The sequence below is a fragment of the Schistocerca nitens genome, chromosome 2 (genome assembly GCF_023898315.1).
Source record: "Schistocerca nitens isolate TAMUIC-IGC-003100 chromosome 2, iqSchNite1.1, whole genome shotgun sequence".
NCBI lineage: Eukaryota > Metazoa > Arthropoda > Insecta > Orthoptera > Acrididae > Schistocerca > Schistocerca nitens.
The window spans coordinates 263995789-264018316 of NC_064615.1; positions in this window are offsets into that span (position 1 = coordinate 263995789).

Consider the following 22528-nt stretch of genomic DNA (forward strand, 5'->3'; position numbering starts at 1 on the left):
TTCGTCGTTGCAGGGTGGGGATGCTTTCTTGTTTGTCTTCCAGTGTTGACAACTCGCGGGCTTGCGTGCATAGCACTGATCAACTAATGTGGTATAAATTTAAAGCGGAAGTAACATGTGTTCATGAATGCGCGTATTAGGGACTGTCACCTCAAGTCGGTACATCCTTGTAGCAAGGCATGTGAAATTCAGTAACCTGTTGTAATACAATACAGTGAGTAGAAGAAAAATTGAATTCGAAAAATTTTTTTTCTTGTCTCAGCATAATCATTTAAATATAAATAGAATTACTGTTATTAATCTGTTAGTCATTTGCTCACACAGAAAACACAACTACTATTCATCAGGCATCCACAGTGTCACTGGTGTTGGCAGCAGTACGAAACAGAGAACAGTCGATACGAAGTCTTCCAAATATTGCCGACTTTTAACGATCGGGGCCTACGGCCAAATTACCGTGCCCTTAAGTACACTGGGGGCTCATAACATACCAACTTACGTTGTTGTTGTTGTGGTCTTCAGTCCTGAGACTGGTTTGATGCAGCTCTCCATGCTACTCTATCCTGTGCAAGCTTCTTCATCTCCCAGTACCTACTGCAACCTACATCCTTCTGAATCTGCTTAGTGTATACATCTCTTGGTCTCCCTCTACGATTTTTACCCTCCACGCTGCCCTCCAATGCTAAATTTGTGATCCCTTGATGCCTCAAAACATGTCCTACCAACCGATCCCTTCTTCCAGTCAAGTTGTGCCACAAACTTCTCTTCTCCCCAATCCTATTCAATACCTCCTCATTAGTTACGTGATCTACCCACCTTATCTTCAGCATTCTTCTGTAGCACCACATTTCGAAAGCTTCTATTCTCTTCTTGTCCAAACTAGTTATCGTCCATGTTTCACTTCCATACATGGCTACACTCCATACAAATACTTTCAGAAACGACTTCCTGACACTTAAATCTATACTCGACGTTAACAAATTTCTCTTCTTCAGAAACGATTTCCTTGCCATTGCCAGTCTACATTTTATATCCTCTCTACTTCGACCCTCATCAGTTATTTTACTCCCTAAATAGCAAAACTCCTTTACTACTTTAAGTGTCTCATTTCCTAACTTAATTCCCTCAGCATCACCCGATTTAATTTGACTACATTCCATTATCCTCGTTTTGCTTTTGTTGATGTTCATCTTATATCCTCCTTTCAAGACACTGTCCATTCCGTTCAACTGCTCCTCCAAGTCCTTTGCTGTCTCTGACAGAATTACAATGTCATCGGCGAACCTCAAAGTTTTTATTTCTTCTCCATGAATTTTAATACCTACTCCGAATTTTTCTTTTGTTTGCTTTACTGCTTGCTCAATATGCAGATTGAATAACATCGGGGAGAGGCTACAACCCTGTCTCACTCCTTTCCCAACCACTGCTTCCCTTTCATGCTCCTCGACTCTTATAACTGCCACCTGGTTTCTGTACAAATTGTAAATAGCCTTTCGCTCCCTGTATTTTACCCCTGCCACCTTCAGAATTTGAAAGAGAGTATTCCAGTTAACATTGTCAAAAGCTTTCTCTAAGTCTACAAATGCTAGAAACGTAGGTTTGCCTTTTCTTAATCTTTCTTCTAAGATAAGTCGTAAGGTTAGTATTGCCTCACGTGTTCCAACATTTCTACGGAATCCAAACTGATCTTCCCCGAGGTCCGCTTCTACCAGTTTTTCCATTCGTCTGTAAAGAATTCGCGTTAGTATTTTGCAGCTGTGACTTATTAAACTGATAGTTCGGTAATTTCTCATCTGTCAACACCTGCTTTCTTTGGGATTGGAATTATTATATTCTTCTTGAAGTCTGAGGGTATTTCGCCTGTCTCATACATCTTGCTCACCAGATGGTAGAGTTTTGTCAGGACTGGCTCTCCCTAGGCCATCAGTAGTTCTAATGGAATGTTGTCTACTCCCAGGGCCTTGTTTCGACTCAGGTCTTTCAGTGCTCTGTCAAACTCTTCACGCAGTATCTTATTTCCCATTTCGTCTTCATCTACATCCTCTTTCATTTCCATAATATTGTCCTCAAGTACATCGCCCTTGTATAAACCCTCTATATACTCTTTCCACCTTTCTGCCTTCCCTTCTTTGCTTAGAACTGGGTTTCCATCTGAGCTCTTGATATTCATACAAGTGGTTCTCTTCTCTCCAAAGGTCTCTTTAATTTTCCTGTAGGCAGTATCTATCTTACCCCTAGTGAAATAAGCCTCTACATCCTTACATTTGTCCTCTAGCCATCCCTGCTTAGCCATTTTGCACTTCCTGTCAATCTCATTTTTGAGACGTTTGTGTTCCTTTTTGCCTGCTTCATTTACTGCATTTTTATATTTTCTCTATTCATCAATTAACTTACGTAGGTTTCCAATTAATAATAAAATCGGTAAACATGCGGCCCGCGGCGCTGTCCCATAATGTCAGTACTGGTTCCTGAGCAAAACCGTTTGACGACTGCTAGTTTACATAATCGCACCCCGGCAAGAAAAGTTATACAAACCGAAAAATGCCATTTTCAGTTTGTCGCTGAAAAACTGGTGTGAAGTGGCGCCACGTGCACGAAAAATACAATGGAATTTACTGGCAACAGTGCTTACTTAAAATTTGAAGGAAGCTTATACAGTTTCAGTACAAGTTCTAAGAATTAATTCTCGAAGTCGAGTTTCCTGAACTACTGCATGTTTTAGTTGTGTCACTGTTCTTGCCAGGGAGCGGTAATGAGTAATAATAGCAGACCTAAAATTGAGCCATGGCGGACCTCATACGTGATTTCTCCCCATTGTGCAGAATCTCCCCTGACTATATCGGTTGAATTATTAGGTACAACTTTCTTCAGTCTTTTGGTTAGATATGACATCCATTGGTTGGCTATAACATAAACTCCAAAGAACGTCAATTTATATAGAAGAATATTGTGGTTCACACTGTCAAATGCCATAAATAGGTCGCACAAAATTCCAAACGGTGCTGTTTCGTTATTTCATACTTCTAAAGTTTGGTGAGTGAACGTTGTGTTGTTTTTAGTATGTATGTTGTTGTGTGCTGTTCTGCACGTCAAGTGGTGTGCTTTAATTGTGTATTCATGTGCAGTTCATTAAACTGTATGATTTGTAGGCACATATACGGATAGTTATACATCAAATGACGCCACACACACTAAAGTGACAACACAACTTATCACGGGCGAATTACACAGTCCCTGTTTTTACCGAAATATTATTCGAAGTATTAATGCCCGCAATGGGAAAAACTTAAAGACCAGTGTGAAGCACCGTACTAGCTCGTATGTTGACAAAATATTTCAGGTTCTTTTTGCATTGCAGTTTCATTGAAACGAATACTGCTTTGATGTCACGGGTTCGCGTAGACGAATATTATTGTGTGGCATATTTATCACTGATCATTTCGGAGTAAGTTAATTTATGTGAATTTACGTAGCTGAGATAAAGGATAGCCGTTATGTGGCAACCACGATAGTGTAATGAAAACTAGTATTAATCTTTCGTAATAAATAAAAATGCCACTAAACTTAAACAATATATTTAAAATGCAAACTTTGTATGTTATTGCCTCGGCTCTGTGCCATTTAACATTAGCAGTATTGGAATAAGACGTTGCGGCCGTGCAAACGGCCGACATTAATCATCCATAGGCTCGCGTTGTATTGCGCGTTCTGATACTCTGAAAAATAAGTCATTAGTATCCTAACACGTAGGGCTGCTAAAGATACATAAACAAAGGTTTTAAGAGCTTATAAACGCAAAAATATTTAACCAAAATGCAACGTAGGTACACTTATAATGGCTCTCATGTCTGTCCTCATCCAAGCTCAAGACCCGAGTGGTTAATTACATAAAATCAATCGACTGTTTCATATCCATTAACATTTTTAACATAGAACAAAGAATAATACACATAATAAGTTGATATTGGGTCATATGAATAAAACTGAAGCACAAGCTTGGAGCAAAAGGTAGACGTAAGAGCATTCACTTGGAAGCAAAAGGTAAAAGCAGAAGCATTAGCTTCTGAATGTAAGAATAACCTTTTGCTTTTCTTCTCTACCGTTTACTTCTAACACAGTAGCAAAAGCTCCCAGCCGGCCGCTGGTGGCCGAGCGGTTCTGGCGCTACAGTCTGGAACCGCGCAACCGCTACGGTCGCAGGTTCGAATCCTGCCTCGGGCATGGATGTGTGTGTTGTCCTTAGGTTAGTTAGGTTTAAGTAGTTCTAAGTTCTAGGGGACTTATGACCTCAGCAGTTGAGTCCCATAGTGCTCAGAGCCATTTGAACCATTTGAAAAGCTCCCAGCTGCCTGCTTGGTACGCATTGTCAGCAAACCACTATTGAGCAAGAGCAGGCTTCATCACTGTTTCCTTTGCCATGCGACTGCATTGCGCTTCATTTATTTTCAGTGAGTACTGTCACTTATTGACTGAAGATGGACTCGTCCGGAAGATGGCCTCGTCCGATTCAGATGAAAGCTCGGTATGTGCAGAAAGTACGATGTTGTTTTTAGTTACGGCTTTAGAAAATCATCCTGAGTTATTAGAGAAGTCACAACTTCCAGAAGCAAAAAGAAAGAAAGAAGAAGCAATCTTAAATGTTATACATTCATTTGAAACTAATATCGGCATTAAAATTGACAGGAAACAATTGCTAAAGAAAGTTAGTAACATGAAAACGAGACTAAAAAGGAATACGGATATGTACAGAACGGGAAATAAACCGATTGTTTTATATGTTTGGGAGAAAATGTTTTACGGCTTGCTACAAGGAGACGGGAATCCTACAATGAACCAGCTATCAGGTAAGATAAATTATAAGCTCGTGTTATATTAATATTTATTTATTTTCATTCGGTTGATAAAATTACAAATTACACACAGTCTGTAAATGTTAAAATGAGTTTTTTTTTTTTTCAAATCGTTAACTTTCATTGGCAGTGACACTAGGGGTTGCACCGTCCATATCTACACTATCGCCAGTAGAGCCAGTAGAGCACTCGAAGTCATCTGGTAAGATTCAGTTCTAGTTTTTGTTTGTCAAACAAAATTAATTACTGCTACTTATAAAGATACTAACGGAAATTTGTTTTTCGCGAGAGTAGCGAAATGTTCTTAATACTGTATCGTAAGTACTACTACTACTGTTATTATTATTAGTGGTGCTAGCAGTAATATGATATGTAAGACCCATGTTTGCTATTCAGTTTCATTAAGTGCCATGGCTAGAGTTAACTTGGAAGTTCTACCGTTGTTTACATCTCTGGCATACATATGTATTTCTAGGAACAGATGTTACACCTTGTGCTGGCCCACTGTCCTCTTCGTGTAGAGCAAGTCCTTATGCCAGGCCACCACCCTTGAAGAAAGGAGCATTACCAAAAACAGATGAGACAAAGATGCTCAGTACCACAGAATTACATAGGCTGGTGCTGCTGGAGCAACTGAAGCTCACTCGACTGCAAATGGAAAAAGAAGCTATGTTAATGAACTTTCTTAATATAAAGATGAATAATGTAAACAATTTGCAACAGGAAGAAAATGAAAATAGTTTTAATGTATATACCGTTCTGTAGACTGTGTTATTCCTTTTGTTGTAGACGATCAGTAGTTTTGTATCTTTTCATAAATAAAAAATTCCAAATCCTTCATTTTGTATTAGAGCTGCAATTTCTTGTTTTCTTTGACGTTCTCTCCGAAAAATATCCGCTTCAGTTAAAGGCTCCTCCTGCTCATTATCACCGTCTTCATGTAAATCCTGTGCCGTGTCTTCAAAATCTTCATCTTGTAGATGTTTCGCAACATTATGCAGTATAAAGCAGCAAGCTATTATTGTTGGAACATTTGGTAAGGCAACTCTAGACATATACTGCAAAACGGGAAAACGCCTCTTCAGCTGACCTAAGCAACGCTCTATCACAGCTCTTTCTTTTTTTTAAAAGGTTATTGAATAACTTGTGACTGTCCTCAATTGGATTACGAAAGGGGGTCATCAGCCAGGGCTCTAGGCCATACCCTTCATCACCCAAAAGAACAGTGTTCTTACATTCACTCAGCACTTTCCAGACACTTGAATTGCTCCATATTCGATTGTCATGTACTGACCTGGGCCAGCTAGCATCAACACTAGTGAACTGGTCCTTCACATTGCAGCCGGCCGGGATGACCGAGCGGTCTAGGGGCTACAGTCTGGAACTGCGCGACCGCTATGGTCGCGGGTTCGAATCCTGCCTCGGACATGGGTGTGTGTGATGTCCTTAGGTTAGTTAGGTTTAAGTAGTTCTAAGTTCTAGGGGACTGATGACCTCAGAAGTTAAGTCCCGTAGTGCTCAGAGCCATTTGAACCATTTTTTTCACATTGCATGTAGCCTGCACATTTATACTAGCAAAACCCTTTCTGTTGATATATTCGTCGCCAAATTGCACAGATTTTCGAATTCGCACATGTGTACAGTCAATTACACCAATAGGACTTGGAAATTTACATTTTTGTAGCCACTCATTTTTAGCCACAGTAATATCATGTGTTGATAACGGAAACTTGATCCACAAATCAGCTTCTTCCATTATCTTTTTAGAAACACTACTCACTATAGTTTGATGAATTCCCATTTCTTCTGCTATTCTAGACTGAAATCCTGGATCAGCTACATACCGAAGGAACATCTTCATCTTCTGTTCCGACGACAGTGCTCCACCTCTTCTTTCCCCTGTCTCTGTCAGAAAATGCTTTGCAATCCACTTAACATTTTCTTCGTTGAAACGATACAGAGTTTCATAATGCTCTCCAGGTGGACATCGGCGTCGTCTGTAGGATTTTTCGCGGCGTAAACGTGCTGCTATTTGAGCCATATCTGCATTCTGCAAACGTGAGCCTGCTACTGACCAGCCTTCAAGTTTTACAAACAGTTGCTTCCAGAATGAAGACAGAGCTTCTCTTTACTCTTACAGTTCATCTAATACCGAAGCAAGAGCTCAAGGGGAAAGCAAAAGCTTTCATTGTTCTTTTTGTTCCCACAAGCAAAAGCTCTTGCCTCACATTTTATTCATAAATTCCGAAGCTTTAGCTTTGAAATTCGAAGGAAAAGCATTTGCTTCACTTTATTCTTACGGCCCACGTTGAATGATAAATGGTTTTTCTGTACATTTTTTCGTATGTCTTTCAAGAAATATAAGAGTCTTAATTCATAGCACTGTTCATAATTTCGTATGAACAAATATTGTTCTCCCCAGAGCAGCCAGTGCAATGTGTATATAGGTTTGTCAGTGGAGTACCCATAAACGTTAAAAATTACTTGCGTACATCGTCGCTATAAGTTAGCGAAAAACACAGCTCGAAATATTTGCTCGTTTTCGATGTATTGTGGGTCATCATCATCAGTTATCTGCTATATTAGCAGATCCTTTGCCTCTCGATTTTCTGCGATCCATTGCTTCCTTCTTAAGGCTGCTGCATGTTGTACCGTCCATCATGTCGTCCAGTATCTGGAATCTCTTCCTTCCTCGCTTCCTTTTCCCTTCTACATAACCTTCTAAAACTGTTGTTATCAGGCCGTCATTCTTTCTTAATATATGCCCAATCCAATTTCTTTTCCTTCTCTTTATTACATCTAGTAACTGTCTTTTCTCTCCCACTCTTCTCAGTACCTCTTCATTTTTTACTCTGTCCATCCAACTTATTCTTTCCATCTTCCGCCATGTCCAGATCTCAAAAGCCTCCAGCCTTTCTCTGTCTTTTTTCCTCATAGTCCATGTTTCAGCGCCATATAGAAGAACAAAAAATGGCTCTGAGCACTATGGGACTCAACTGCTGAGGTCATTAGTCCCCTAGAACTTAGAACTAGTTAAACCTAACTAACCTAAGGACATCACAAATAACCATGCCCGAGGCAGGATTCGAACCTGCGACCGTAGCGGTCTTGCGGTTCCAGACTGCAGCGCCTTTAACCGCACGGCCACTTCGGCCGGCTATAGAAGAACACTCCATACAAGACATATCATGAGTCTCTTTCTGAGTTCTCTGTCCAGACCGCTGCTGAAGATTCTCCTTTTCTTATAAAACGCCTCTTTTGCCATTGCTATCTTTGTTTTAATTTTTGTGGCGCACTTCCAGTCGGTGTCTATCCTGCTTCCAAGATACTTAAAATTTTGCACCTGTTCTAGTGTTTCTCCATTCAGTATAATTTTTATTCCCTTATTTCCTCCTAGTGTCAATACTTTTGTTTTATTTGTGTTAATTTTCATTCCATAGCTTTTTCCGTTAGTTGCAATGGTGTCCACCAAATCCTGTAATTCTTTTTCCCCTGTGGCTAGAAGGACCATGTCATCAGCAAATCTCAAACACCCCACTCTTCGTCCTCCAATTTCTACTCCTTTGTCATCTAATGAACTTTGGTCAATCATATTTTCCAAGTAGAGGTTGAAAAGAGTAAGTGATAAATAGCATCCTTGTCTTACTCCTTTTCCTAGTCTGATCCAGTTTGTACTTTCTCCTCTCACTTTAACTGAAACTTTTTGATTAAGATATAATGAGTTTATAAGTCTTCTGGTTTTCCAGTCCACTCTCTTTTCCCTCATTATAGTCGCCAGCTTGTCCCAAACCACATTTTCTAGATCAATGAAGCACATATATAGGTCTCTTCCTTTTTCAATAAACCTTTCTCCCAAGATTAGTAGGAGCCCTATTGTGGGTGCTCGGCCTCATAGTGCATATAGCCGCCAGGGGAGACGCCGTGCATTGTGGCGGGGGGAAGCGCGAGCCCCGTCTGACACTCACCCCGCGTCCAGGCCTCCCTCACAGCCGCGTAGCGCCCTATCAGACCTGTGCCTGGCCCTTGACGTGCCAAGCAAGCCGAGCGTAGGGCCTGTTTCATTTCATTTCGGACACCAAGAAATTCTGCATTTTTTTGAGGGCTCAAGTTTTCTGTCATTTAAAGTCGACTTTAAGATAATATCTTTCGTAGACTCGCAGCTGTGATGAACGAGTGCTTCCGTTTTTTTTTTTTTTTTCTTTTAACGGTCAAAGTTACAGTAATTTAATAAAACCTGGTGATTCTGAGATTCGTAGCTCAGAAACTATTCAAAGTAAAATTCTCAGATAAAACTCAAAAGTTAAGATTAAAACATATAGTTTGAAGTGGCATTCGTGCCGTAGTTGTAGAACTTAAAATTTGATGTTAATTTTTATAATTTTTCATGTTTTTGTTTTGGAAAAACACAATTTTAAATGGAATAAAAACTATGCCATATTGTTCAACATTTTATTCAAAAACAATATTAGTACACTTTTTATGGTGTCTTCAACGGAGGACTGTAGAAACAATAAAAAGTAAACAGAAACTGCGCCAACGCTCGTGAGTCATGACGAGGCCATTCTCGATCGGCTAGTGTTCATGTTTCGCAGCTAGCCATCACAACATAAGTACAGGGTGACCTTAAATCAGGCTGTATCAAAAAGAACCATCCGATTTGGCACGTCTTTATTTCTGAAACTAATAAACATGTATAATGAACTTTGTTTTTTTTTGATGAAAGGGAAACTCGAAATGATTTTTTTATACCGTTTCGAAGGTGTTCAATACGCGCCCTTGAGAAGCATGGCTTATGTCAGTGCGGTGTTCAAAATGTTCCCAAAACTGCAGCGAGCATGTCTCGAATTACAGCTTCCACAGCTGCAGTTATGCGATGTCTCAGTTCATTCATTGTTGTTGGTAACGGAGTCACATAAACAGTCTTTTATAAACCCCCAAAAGAAATAATCACATACAAAAAAAAATGGTTCAAATGGCTCTGAGGACTATGGGACTTAACATCTGAGGTCATCAGTCCCCTAGAACTTAGAACTACCTAAACCTAACTAACCTAAGGACATCACACCCATCCATGCCCGAGGCACGATTCGAACCTGCGACCGTAGCGACCGCGCGGTTCCAGACTGAAGCGCCTAGAACCGCTCGGTCACAGCGGCCGGCAATTACATACAGTCAGGTCCTGTGAACTTGGAGGACAGTAATGTAAGACTGAATCATTTGGTCCAGTGCGACCTATGCATCGTTCAGTAATCCTTTGATTTTAACATTCCCGCACTTCCAGATGCCAGTGTGGCTACATAGTGGGAACCATGTAAAACTCGGGAGTTTGCCCTTCCAGCAGTACGTTGTTCACGCACATTTCTCAAATGTCATAATAGTTACGATTTTTTAAAATCAGTCGATTGTTTTTGATACACCCTGTATTTAGTATGTAATTATTTTTTCCCACGGTCAGACAAAGGGTCCATAAAACTTAAAACTGAAATCAAAGTGTAATAAATAGAGGGCCAAGCCTATGCACTTTAAAGGTTTTTAAACATTCTACCACTTATTGTTATGTTATTGTTGTATATCTCCATCAACAACTGACATTCAGCTTCAAAATAATCGTAGTTCACTGACATCAGATTCGTGAGTTATATGGCAGACAAATTGTCGCATTCGAAAAATTAGGCAAACCTTTGCCACAGATAACTCCGTGAAAGCTGTTTTCTTTTACAGAAATTGATATACGTGAAAACTGATTTTTTTAAAAAAATACGAGGTCAATTTTCTCATTTTTATGCGATTCGAAATGGAATAGCCTGTAGGCGATTTGTAGGTGACGCGCAACGCAAAGTCAGCTTGATCTTTACAGCCGACCGTTGTACTGTATTTCCATTGACAGAATTTATGAACACACTAAAATTTAACACATTTGCAAGAAGAAGGTTCTCGTTCTCTGGTAACGCCAGGAGCTGATTCCAGAACCGTGCTACATGAAGTCGCTTCCTCTCGCATACCGCTGGCACCCAAGCCGCTAAACATCCTTTTTATTGTTTTGCTATGTGAACAGTAGAAAACGCAGATTCTGAGAAAAACAGAGTACTGGGGTAACGAGAGCAAAGCGCGAATTCAAGTTCTTCAAATGAAATAACGTGTCTCTTTTGCATCATACTTCTCACTCCAATTATACACTTCACGGGCACTTTCCTCCGATTTAGTTTTCGTAGATACTTTTTTCTCTACACCTTGTGACTGTGCCATGAACAATACAAAGTCAACCATTGTATAATGGTTCAGCTAAATATCATACACATCTGAGCCCATATTTTACTGACTTTAGTACTTATTTCGTCAAAAAACGAAGATGTAACCTCTTAATCCAATCTGTTTCGAACTTTTTTTCTGCTGTCGTGACGCACAAGGACTGAAATTAATTCTAAATCATAAGCATTGGTTCCATCGATGAATGTGCAGACAATGCTATACTTTTTCGGCGTTTCACCATGAGTACTACCCATGGTAATGAAAATAATGTCTTCTTTTCTCCTTCGGCTGCTTACATCTTGTGGCTTGTAGCCCAACAAAGGGATTATCACTAATGCTGATTTAACCAACGCTTATATAAGGGACAGTGAAAGAAGACAATACAGATGGAAAAAATGTAAGTAAACTGTTTATCATTTCAAAACTAATGGCCATAACTCTTAATATTTTTATCCTACTGTGAGACAAGACGGTGTGGCGTCATCTGGAAGCCTATCTAATGTATGACGCGATTTATTCAACCGATATGAAGGTAATGCAAAATAAGAAAGTAATATCTGTAATACCTATTATAAGTCATTATGTCGAGTCTGATAATATTTTGTGACAAATATTGTAAATATTTTACATGAATCGCAAAGAATACTATGTTTCAATACGTTCTACGAAAGCATGGAACTTCAAGTGTAATATGTATACACAGGAGCCATGTTGTTCGCTCCTGCTTGTTCTCTGTTTTTCTCCTGTTTGTTCTTTCTAATCTGTGGGTCCAGGTATGTGTAACTCGTAGGCTGTACTTTAAGGCTATAATGTACTGTTAACTGAAAGTATCTTGTTTTCTTTCAAAAATACCTCTCCCTCCACGTGAAGTTTATTTAAGGATTTAATAATATTGCTATCGATTGCCCGTCTGGCTTCGACCGTTTCGGTGGCGCTGAGTCCGCCATTACGTGTACTAAAGAATATTTCAGTATTTGCGATCTTCGCTCGTAAAGGAAAATAATTCAAGTGCATTTATGAATTTTTACAGTAATTAATATTTTGATTACCAAACTTATGCCGAGATTTAATACCCCAAGGCTTAAGTGAGGCTTCATCTCTGACGTAAAATACTTTGAATTAATTCAAAGGATTAAAAGTTAACTCAGTTCTTACAGAGATGAAGTTAAAGAAATTCTTTGCATTTATTTTAAAATACGCAGGTGTTTGTATCATTCTGATTTCCAGTGTAACATTAGATTAATTTGCTAGGAAGAGAAATCATTTCATGCTCTATACTATCGCTGGGTTTGTTGGCGGTTACGTTACGTTGTCATTCATTGAAATAGAGCGTAACAGTTCCATTAATAATAAATAACTTTTTGCTTCAAAATGCTTCAAATGGCTCTGAGCACTATGGGACTTAACATCTGAGGTCATCAGTCCCCTAGAACTTAGAACTACTTACACCTAACTAACCTAAGGACATCACACACATCCATGCCCGAGGGAGGATTCGAACCTGCGACGGTAGCGGTCGCGCGGATCCAGACTGTAGCGCCTAGAACCGCTCGGCCACCCCGGCCGGCTAACTTTTTGCCTGCGTATTAAGTCACGCTACGTGTATTTAAGACGCATTTACTCGCGGTCAAAATATACGTGGCGTTCCCAAAAACAATATGCAGAATTTGAACTTTTATGTTACGTTATCGTCGCGGTAGGTTGCAACTGACGCCTGCCCGCATATTCCAAACCGCACTTAGCAATCTGCACTGACTTATACGGAATAACTAAATTAATTCAACACCACAACAGTTACGCAGAAAGGAGGTAATGGTACAACAGCGAATGCCTCCATGGCAAAATGTTTGTCGTTGCCTACGGAACCATGATTGTACCCAGGCATGCACCTCTTCGTCCGAAGGAAATCGAAACCTCTGCGGCGTACGCGGAACAACAGCACGCCAGCTCCAGGAAAGCCATGATGGCCTTTCTCTTTGACTGCAAAGGCCCGCTGCTCGTTGACTTTCTGGAACACGGCGAAATATTGAAGGACGACAGGATAATGCCCGCCCACAAGTTGTCAATGTTGTTTCAGCTGCGCTGCAAAAGTTTCGATTTGCTTCGGCCGAAGAGGTGCACGCTCGTCTACAATCATGGTTCCGTAGTGAAACGAATCTTGCCTCTTCGGACCTTTAGAAATTTCGGCATGACCTCAGTTAATTTTTATACTTAGATTATGTATTCCACATCTACATGTAATTTTCTTTATGTTTGATCACCAAAACACTATTCTTCTGATAATGTATCGTTATTTTTCATATCGATCCATTCAGCAACATCGATCTTCAGCCATGAAAATCAGTAATCATAGCTGTTAACGGTTAAGTCGATTCACTACTCCGAGGATATCTACTTATGACTTACTCATGTTGCCAGCTGTTCTTGATTCGACTGCCTGGTACGAGCACTTGTTTAATAGAGCAGATACGTTTCACACTAGCGAAGATGAACAAATACTCATAGTTCCTCAGGTATGCATTTTAGAGCCCATGTTTACTGAACATTTTTTCTTGTTCTGGTCTATACCTCCAGCTCTCAAAGTTGCCTACCTTACAATCTTAGAAGCAACAGTACCGTTACATGATTCCTCTGTCCGAGGCATCAGAACGGTTCTCGCTTTATGACTTTCGTCCCGTTCGTTTCCGGCACAGGGACCCTTACCTCAGATTGATACATTTAGCCTTCTGCATCATCCTTCAAAGTTGGTAACATCGTCAGGGAAACCTCCTGTGTATACATACATTGACAGGCACCGGCGCCTGTATCACTGACGCTCTGCAGCGTCGTTGGATGACGTTTCCGGATATGGGTTCCTGTGTAAAACTTGATCTACTAAGTCTCCTCTACTACCTCTAGAAGTGTGTAACATGATTTTCTCCTCCTACATCACAGGATCGATTTCAACCCAAGAGTAAGAACTGCCTTCCTATCAACTGGAAGGGGTGGGGTGAAAAAGAGTGTAGTCCATACTTTAGTCGTCCAGTATTTGAGAATGAGAGCACTTAGTAGATTACAACAAACTACACATAATTTCAAACTTTTACGGAAGTTGAAACGAAAAATTTTTATCGCTTACTACATTTTCGCTGTTCTTGCAGCAAAACTGCCACGCGAAGCATGACGTTTCAGTTTATTACTTTTTTTAACACTAACTGTATTCGTGACACATCTTGCAGACAATACCACTGATCGTACCATAGTTCAGGAAATATGACGTCAAATAATGATAAGTGTAAACTGGTGCGTAATGAATGACGTTTTAATTTATTACTTCTTTACTTCTAACTCTATTCGTAACGCATGTAATAGACAGTATCCACCAATGCCGCCGAAGGTACCTGGAAAAATATAAAGGGTGTTAAAAAAGGTACGGCCAAACTTTCAGGAAACATTCCTCACACACAAAGAAAGAAAATATGTAATGTGGACATGTGTCCGGAAACGCTTACTTTCCATGTTAGAGCTCATTTTATTACTTCTCTTCAAATCACATTAATCATGGAATGGAAACACACTGCAACAGAACGTACCAGTGTGACTTCAAACACTTTGTTACAGGAAATGTTCAAAATGTCGTCCGTTAGCGAGGATACATGCATCCACCCTCCGTCGCATGGAATCCCTGATGCGCTGATGCAGCCCTGGAGAATGGCGTATTGTATCACAGCCGTCCACAATATGAGCACGAAGAGTCTCTACATTTGGTACCGCGGTAGCGTAGACAAGAGCTTTCAAATGCCCCCATAAACGAAAGTCAAGAGGGTTGAGGTCAGGAGAGCTTTGTAACACCCTGTATAAGATTGGTGCATAAGTTCGTAACGTTTTTCCATAAGATCAATAAACACAGTTGATACACGTAACAGAAGATACTTTAGACATCAACAATATATTCTCCTTCACTGTCTACAACAGGCTGCCAACAGCGGGCCGTGACTCGTACTTGGGTAGCTCAGATGGTAGAGCACTCGCCCGCCAAAGGCAAAGGTATTCGAGTCTCGGTCCGGCACACAAGTTTAATGGCTCTGAGCACTATGGGACTCAACTGCTGAGGTCATTAGTCCCCTAGAACTTAGAACTAGTTAAACCTAACTAACCTAAGGACATCACACACATCCATGCCCGAGGCAGGATTCGAACCTGCGACCGTAGCGGTCTCGCGGTTCCAGACTGCAGCGCCAGAACCGCGCGGCCACACAAGTTTAATCACCAGGAAGTTTAATATCAGCGCACACTCCACTGCAGAGTGAAAACTTCATTCCAGTTTCAGTCTGACAACGCTGGAGTAACTTTTCGATTCCGCGACTGTAGAAATCATGTGGTTTTGAGGCGAAAAATTCGTCCGGCCATGCTCGGTGCGCATTTTCATTCAGAAAGGAATTTCCTTGAAGGTTGTTCGGTAGGAACGGTGAAAATCTGAGGGCGCAAGATTAGGTAAATAAGATGGGTGCGGAATGCCTTCCCAACCCAACTCCTGTACAGTGTTTTATATCAGTTCAGCAGAATGCGGGCGGGCGTTTTCATAGAGTAGCACCACTTGACGCATTCTTCCTGGTCTTTGTTCTTGGATTGCGTCTCCAAGACGTCTCATTTGTTGACAATAAATGCCAGTAGTGATAGTTACACCTCGGGGAAGCAATTCGTAGTTCATTACAGCGTCGCTATTCCAACAGATGCATAACATTGTCTTTTGTGGACGCCCGGAGGTCTTTGTACGGGGAGTTGCTGCTTTACTGGGGCTCAACCATTCCTTTCTTTTCCTTATGTTACCATAAAAACACCTTTTCCCGCCACCAGTAACAATATAGGATAGGAGTGTTCGGTGTTGTTCACGAGCCAGTTGATGACGAACAAGCAGAGATGCACATACGGCCATCCGCTGATTATTGTGATTTTGGATTAGAGCATGCGGTACCCACACTCCCGATTTTTGAACCTTTCCCATTGCATGCAGATGTCGCACTATGGCGGAATAATCGCAGTTCATCACATTTGCCAGTTCACGCGTACACTTACGCGGATCATTATGGATTAATGCGTTTATACGATCTTTATCGAACCCCGAAGGCCTTTCTAAACGTGGAGAGACACTACATCTACATCTGCATGGATACTCTGCAAATCACATTCAAGTACTTGGCAGAGGGTTCATCGACCCACCTTCACAATTCTCTATTATTCCAATCTCGTATAGCGCGCGGAAAGAATGAACACCTATATCTTTCCGTACGAGCTCTGATTTCCCTTATTTTATCGTGGTGATCGATCCTCCCTATGTAGGTCGGCGTCAACAAAATATTTTCGCCTTCGGAGGAGAAAGTTGGTGGTTGGAATTTCGTGAGAAGATTCCGTCTCAACGAAAAACACCTTTCTTTTAATGATGTCCAGCCCAAATCCTGTATCGTTTTAGTGACACTCTCTCCCATATTTCGCGATAATAGAAAACCTACTGCCCTTCTTTGAACTTTTTCGATGTACTTCGTCAGTCCTATCTGGTAAGGGTCCCACACCGCGCAGCAGTATTCTAAAAGAGGACGGACAAGCGTAGTGTAGGCAGTCTCTTTAGTAGATCTGTTACATTTTCTAAGTGTCCTGCCAATAAAACGCAGTCTTTGGTTAGCCTACCCCACAACATTTTCTGTGTGTTCCTCTCAATTTCAGTTGTTCGCAATTAATGTCAAAACGTACCTCCTCAAAACCATTTTCTTGCCGCCACAAATGTTTGTGGCTGCCTCCGCTGCTCTGACCCCCTTACTGAACTTAGTCGGAACATGTCGGAAATGTTCCAATTTCTCCACTTTAGCGTCCACAGGTCCACTCACTGTCTCAAAATGTCAATATGTAAATTGAAATAGAAACAGTGAACTACTAATAAAAATGATAATCGATAAATAAATCCACAGCAAGCGAAATACCAACATGCACGGAGAAAACGCTACGAACTTATGCACCAACCCAATAATTGTACGACACAGTTCAGGATGTATGCCGTCGCAAACACTGAGATGTGTGAAGAACTGTCGCATCATGAGTGACGTTTTAATTTATTATATCTTTATTACTAACGCTATTCGGGTGGCAGCCACATGTGCCACTGGATATGCTGGCAAAATTATATCATTGTCCAGCACATAGTTTAGGAGATACGACGTCATAAACATTCAGCTGCTTGAAATGAAACTTCAGGACAAAGTTCGCCAGAGGTACAAGTGAAATATGTGTGCAAATACACGTGAAAATGTTAAATATTTGTGGCAAACTAGTATATTTGACATGTGCGTACGTGGGTAAAAGCACAGGTAGAAAAGCTGATTCTCTGTCTCTGAATCGCAACTTAAATTGTTATTTATGTGTGATTTTGACACTGTTGGCAAGGTAATTACCACACTCAATGTTTTCAACGTGTCACCTGATTACATAAATGAGTACAAAGTTTAAGCTGCATAAACTTGCCAGAAAAAGACTTGTTGACTACTTGAAATATTTAATCTAATGTATCTGTTCATCTATTAAACAAAAGATCTGCAAAATACTTTAAGAGCTACTCTGAAATAATGATTTTGTTTTTGCTGCATACTTTTTGTAGTTTGAAATAGTAGTTTTGCTTTTACTATATGTTCTATGCACCTAGCAGTTTCTAGACACGATCTTTGTTTACTAAGTGTGACGATTTACGTGTGATGTATTACGACAGAAAAACGAGCCCGCGACCACTGGAATTATTATATTTTATACACGTGGTGTCTGTTCTTTTGGACATGTCCGAAAGAACGGACGCCATGTTGATCCTGCAGCCCCCATGAGTCAATACGCAAATGAATTAATGACATTATCTGCCTGTGGGCACTGATTTAAATCAATGGAGAAAGTTGAAAATTTGTGCCAGACCAAGAATCCAACCCGAGCCTCCTGCTTACTAGGCAGATGCACTGATGACTGCGCTGTCCAGACACAGTACTTATCACAACTACAGGAACTATCCTAGCATCAGACTCAGATGCTCAGCTTATCCATACACTACTAATGTAATGCCCCTTGCCAATTATCTCATTACTCACGGCATTTCGCCGATTCCTGCAAGAGTTCGAGCGTGGTGTACATCCGCACTTAAGTTATCATCTGGTCATTCTCGCATTAACTATGTATGTGGTGTCTGTTCTTTCGAACATTGTCATTGGCACCCAATGTGATTAATTCGTATGTGTCTTTATTCTGTTATAGTAGTTATATATGCACATTTATATTTACGTTTGGTTTGTAGTCAAAGACTTCCACAGAGCCATGTTCTGAAACAGTGTTTTGTTTGTCTCCTAGACAGTCGTAACCCAACTCATACATGTCATACTAATACAAACAAATACACCTGACGACGGAGGTTTAAACCTTTGAATTGCGTTGTGGAAATATATTAAACAGTGACTGGTAACAGTAAACTTGTTGTTTCATTCGATAGGTTTATGTATTTTCTTTAAAGTGAACGTGATACTTATCCTGTGTTTTTTTAATTTGAGAGACTGATTGAAAGTCAGACCGGAAACAAATTCAGAGTTCTGAGAAAGGAAATGGAACCGAATGCATAAATATGCAATTTGAAGGTTATTTCAAGAAAACTGGAATAATATGTGAGAAAAAAGTCCCTAGTGCACTGCAGCAAAATGAGCGAACTGAGAAAATCGGTCGAGCGTTGAGTTGGCACGCGCTGTGTTATTGAGAACAGATTTGTTCACATATTGTGGACGGGGGCAGTAAATTGTCCTGCATATAACTTAAATCGACGACTGTATTAAGCAAATAATAATGTTACTTCGTATGAAAAATTGTGTAGAAAACCTTCATCTTTAAAACACATGAAGAATTTTGAATCAGCAGCACATGTACAAGTTCCCAAACAAATCAGATTAACATAAGATAGTATACTGAAGAAACTAATCATGATTGGCTACTATGGATATAGTACCAATTATCGCCTCTACAATCCTGAGTCGAAGAAAATTACGATCTCCTGCCACGTTTTTTTTCAGTGCACAAGAAACTTGTGGCTTAAACATGGAACAGACATCTGCTGTTACCTGGAGGTCTACGGGCGGAGCTGGGGGGGGGGGGGGGGGGGGGGGGGAAAGCTATGGGGGCTATAGCCCTCTCCCCTCGTGGTCGTGCGGTAGCGTTCTCGCTTCCCGCGCCCGAGTTCCCGGGTTCGATTCCCGGCGGGGTCAGGGATTTTCCCTGCCTCGTGATGACTGGGTGATGTGTGATGTCCTTAGGTTGGTTGGGTTTAAGTAGTTCTAAGTTCTAGGGGACTGATGACCATAGCTGTTAAGTCCCATAGTGCTCAGAGCCCTTTGAACCTCGATGGAGTATCATATTACACTGGATAAAATGACTTCAGAAATCAGCGAATATATTACTGCAACAGATACAATCATTTTTTTAATAATTATGTAGCAATATAGGTTGCAATGTATAAGAGCGGCAAATAGGTTACTATCTAAACCAATAAATATCATTTAGCTTAAAATGGGCGTCTTATTATTCATTAATGCACAATTACCAAGAAGTACTTTAAGCAAAACCAAATTTTACCAATTTGTCGGTGGAGGACCCCAACTCTCCTTCATTTAAACGATATTCCATTCCGCCAACCCCCCCCCCCCCCATTAACCCCCCTTTTTTACAGACTTCTAGAATCGCCCCTGTGGAGGTCCAAACTGCAGAATATATTCAAGAGGAATCTGAAGAGGATGTGAATCGTGTACAATTCAAAGAAAATGAAAGGAAGACTCTGAGAGATCGATCTAATGAGAGAACACCTACTCCAAGATATAGCTTGTTCTGACATTATCGTTGAAGCTCAAACTTTTGACGTACCGTAGCAATGACGTCACAAGAATCACCAAAGTAGAAGCGGGCAGTGCAAGAGAAAATAATATCTTTGAAGGACAAAACTTGGGCTCTGGTAGCATTACCAAGCTGTCGGAAGGCAGCTGGATCTGGATGTAAATGGGCCAATAGTGTGGAGCAGAATTCTGAAGAAAAAATGGACCTCTCTAAAGCTAGAGGCTTTCCGCAACGAGAAGGTATCGATTACTGCGAGACTTTTTCTCCTGCGCTCGATACGACACACTCAGAGTTTTATTAGCAATAACAATTTCACGAGATGTGTAAATTAGGGCAGTTTGATGGTAAAACTGGACAACTTAATGGGAATTTGAAAGAAGCTATGTGAACTCAAAACAGTCGCCACATTGTTGGAGTCAAGAATATGTCCACTTTCTGACAATGTTTGGGTTTGAGCAACAGCAACCGGATGCAGACAAACGTGTTGTCAGTGCTTTGAGGTATGGCCTGGGCGCCTACCTGGCGCTTTATGTGGGCGACAGCTTGCTAATCTGCACATCTCCAAAAATAGTGGAAAACATTTTGGCAACACTAGGGAAATGGGATCAACATATGAAATTACTGTAGACAACGGAAAATACTTCTATGGAGTAAACAAATTGAACCTAGCTATTCTGCGAAAAAATGTCTGCAGATGTACATCTGTTGTCTTCTTCAGAAGTTCAACATGGATGATTCGAAACCGCGTTCTACTCCTCTTGGTCCTGGAGCCATGTTGCTCTGTGGACAGTCTCTTGCAGACCTACATGAGGCAAAGGTGATACACAGCAAGCTCTGTCTATAGGCGTTCGGTAGCTTAATGTTTGCAGCACATGTCTCGCGACCAGACGTCATGTTGGTCGTGAGCATAGTGAGTAGATTTGTACATAATCCATGTCAACATTAAATGGGAACTTTTTTTGTTTGGCTGAAGCGTGACTGTTTCTGATATCGATTGAAACAAGTTTAGTGCTACCAGTCACTGTTTATTTATTTCTACTACACGATTCGAAGGTTTAAACCTCCATTATCTGGTCAATTTATGTGGATTAATATGATATATATGTATTGTGTTACGACTTTGCAGCAAGCTGTGACACACTCTCCGGTGGTTATAGGTTCCTCTCCTAGTAGAGTTATGTCACATAGAGAATGACATTTTTTTGGCACTGAGTTTACGGGGCGATATGGAGTGTGTGATGTAATACGACAGGGAAAATAGCCGGAGATATTTTGGGGCTAATTGTTTTACGTTCACATTTACAGTTTCGTTCATTCTTTCAGTCAAAGACCTCCACAAAACTATGAGCCATGTACTGAAGTAGTGTTTGTTTTTCTGTACTAGACGGTGCCACAGATTTCCCAAAAAGTCCTAACACAACACGTACATGCCATATTAATCCACTTCAGTCCACCTGATCATGGATGTTTTTACTTTCTAAACGCATTGCCGAAGTAAATAAACAGTTGCTACTAACAGTAATGTTGTTTAATTCGATAATCCAGGTCTTGAACTTTGGTATGCTACTAAAAGGCTTATGAAGTTATGTGCAGGGGACCAAGGACCTAACTATTAGGTACAAAACCCATCCTATTGGACTGGCGGTCTACTCTAACGCCGATTTTGCTAGTGACTGTGACACTTGTTGGTTAACAATAGGTGTGTGAGCTTGTTAACAGCTCCGACTGTGTCATGGTGCTGACGTCGGCAGAAATGGGTAACCAGATCAGCAAACGGATGTAGAGTACATAGCAGCTTCAGATACTGGTACTGAAGTTGTTTGGTTGCGTAGTTCTCTCAGTGAAAAACCAACCACACTCTGAGTCGATAGTCAAAGTTCTATTCGCCTGATTAAAAATCCAGACACATCACAAATGTACGAAACATTTAGACATTAAATGCCATTACATATGTCAGACATTGAGAACAATAACCCTGAAGTTTGTTCTTATAAACGGTTGACTAATATGTTTACAAAATCTTTAAAGATCAGTTCATATCAAACAGAAAAACTGTTAATGATTTCAAAAACAAACTCAGTAAAACAGGAGTGGCATATTACCAAAAATGTACTTGTCATATTGAGTATTACTGTTGACAAAACTGTTCTTGGCATCCGTTCGTAATGTGAGCACACCAAAGGGTGCTTAAGTATATTCATCCCGAGACATTATGGAACATGTACATTTGGTTTCTTTGTCGACGTTTCTATGTCACATTTGGTTTCTAATGAACAGGAATTGTGTTAGTCAACTGTGAGCTTAGTTCACTGTGTGATTTTCTGCTAAACAAAATTAGAGGCATTAGACACTATGTGAAGATACTGACAGAGTGCTGAGAAATCTAAGATGAAACGAGGAAACTAGAGTAAATTACATTCCCTTTGAAGCATTAAGATCCTTTTGAGAATCAGTCTTTGACAAAAATGTCCTACCTGGTATGCAAGCCATATGAGACAGGCAAAATGCTGTCAAACTCCATGAAGCATTCGGTAGTAACACTATAGAAGGTGATG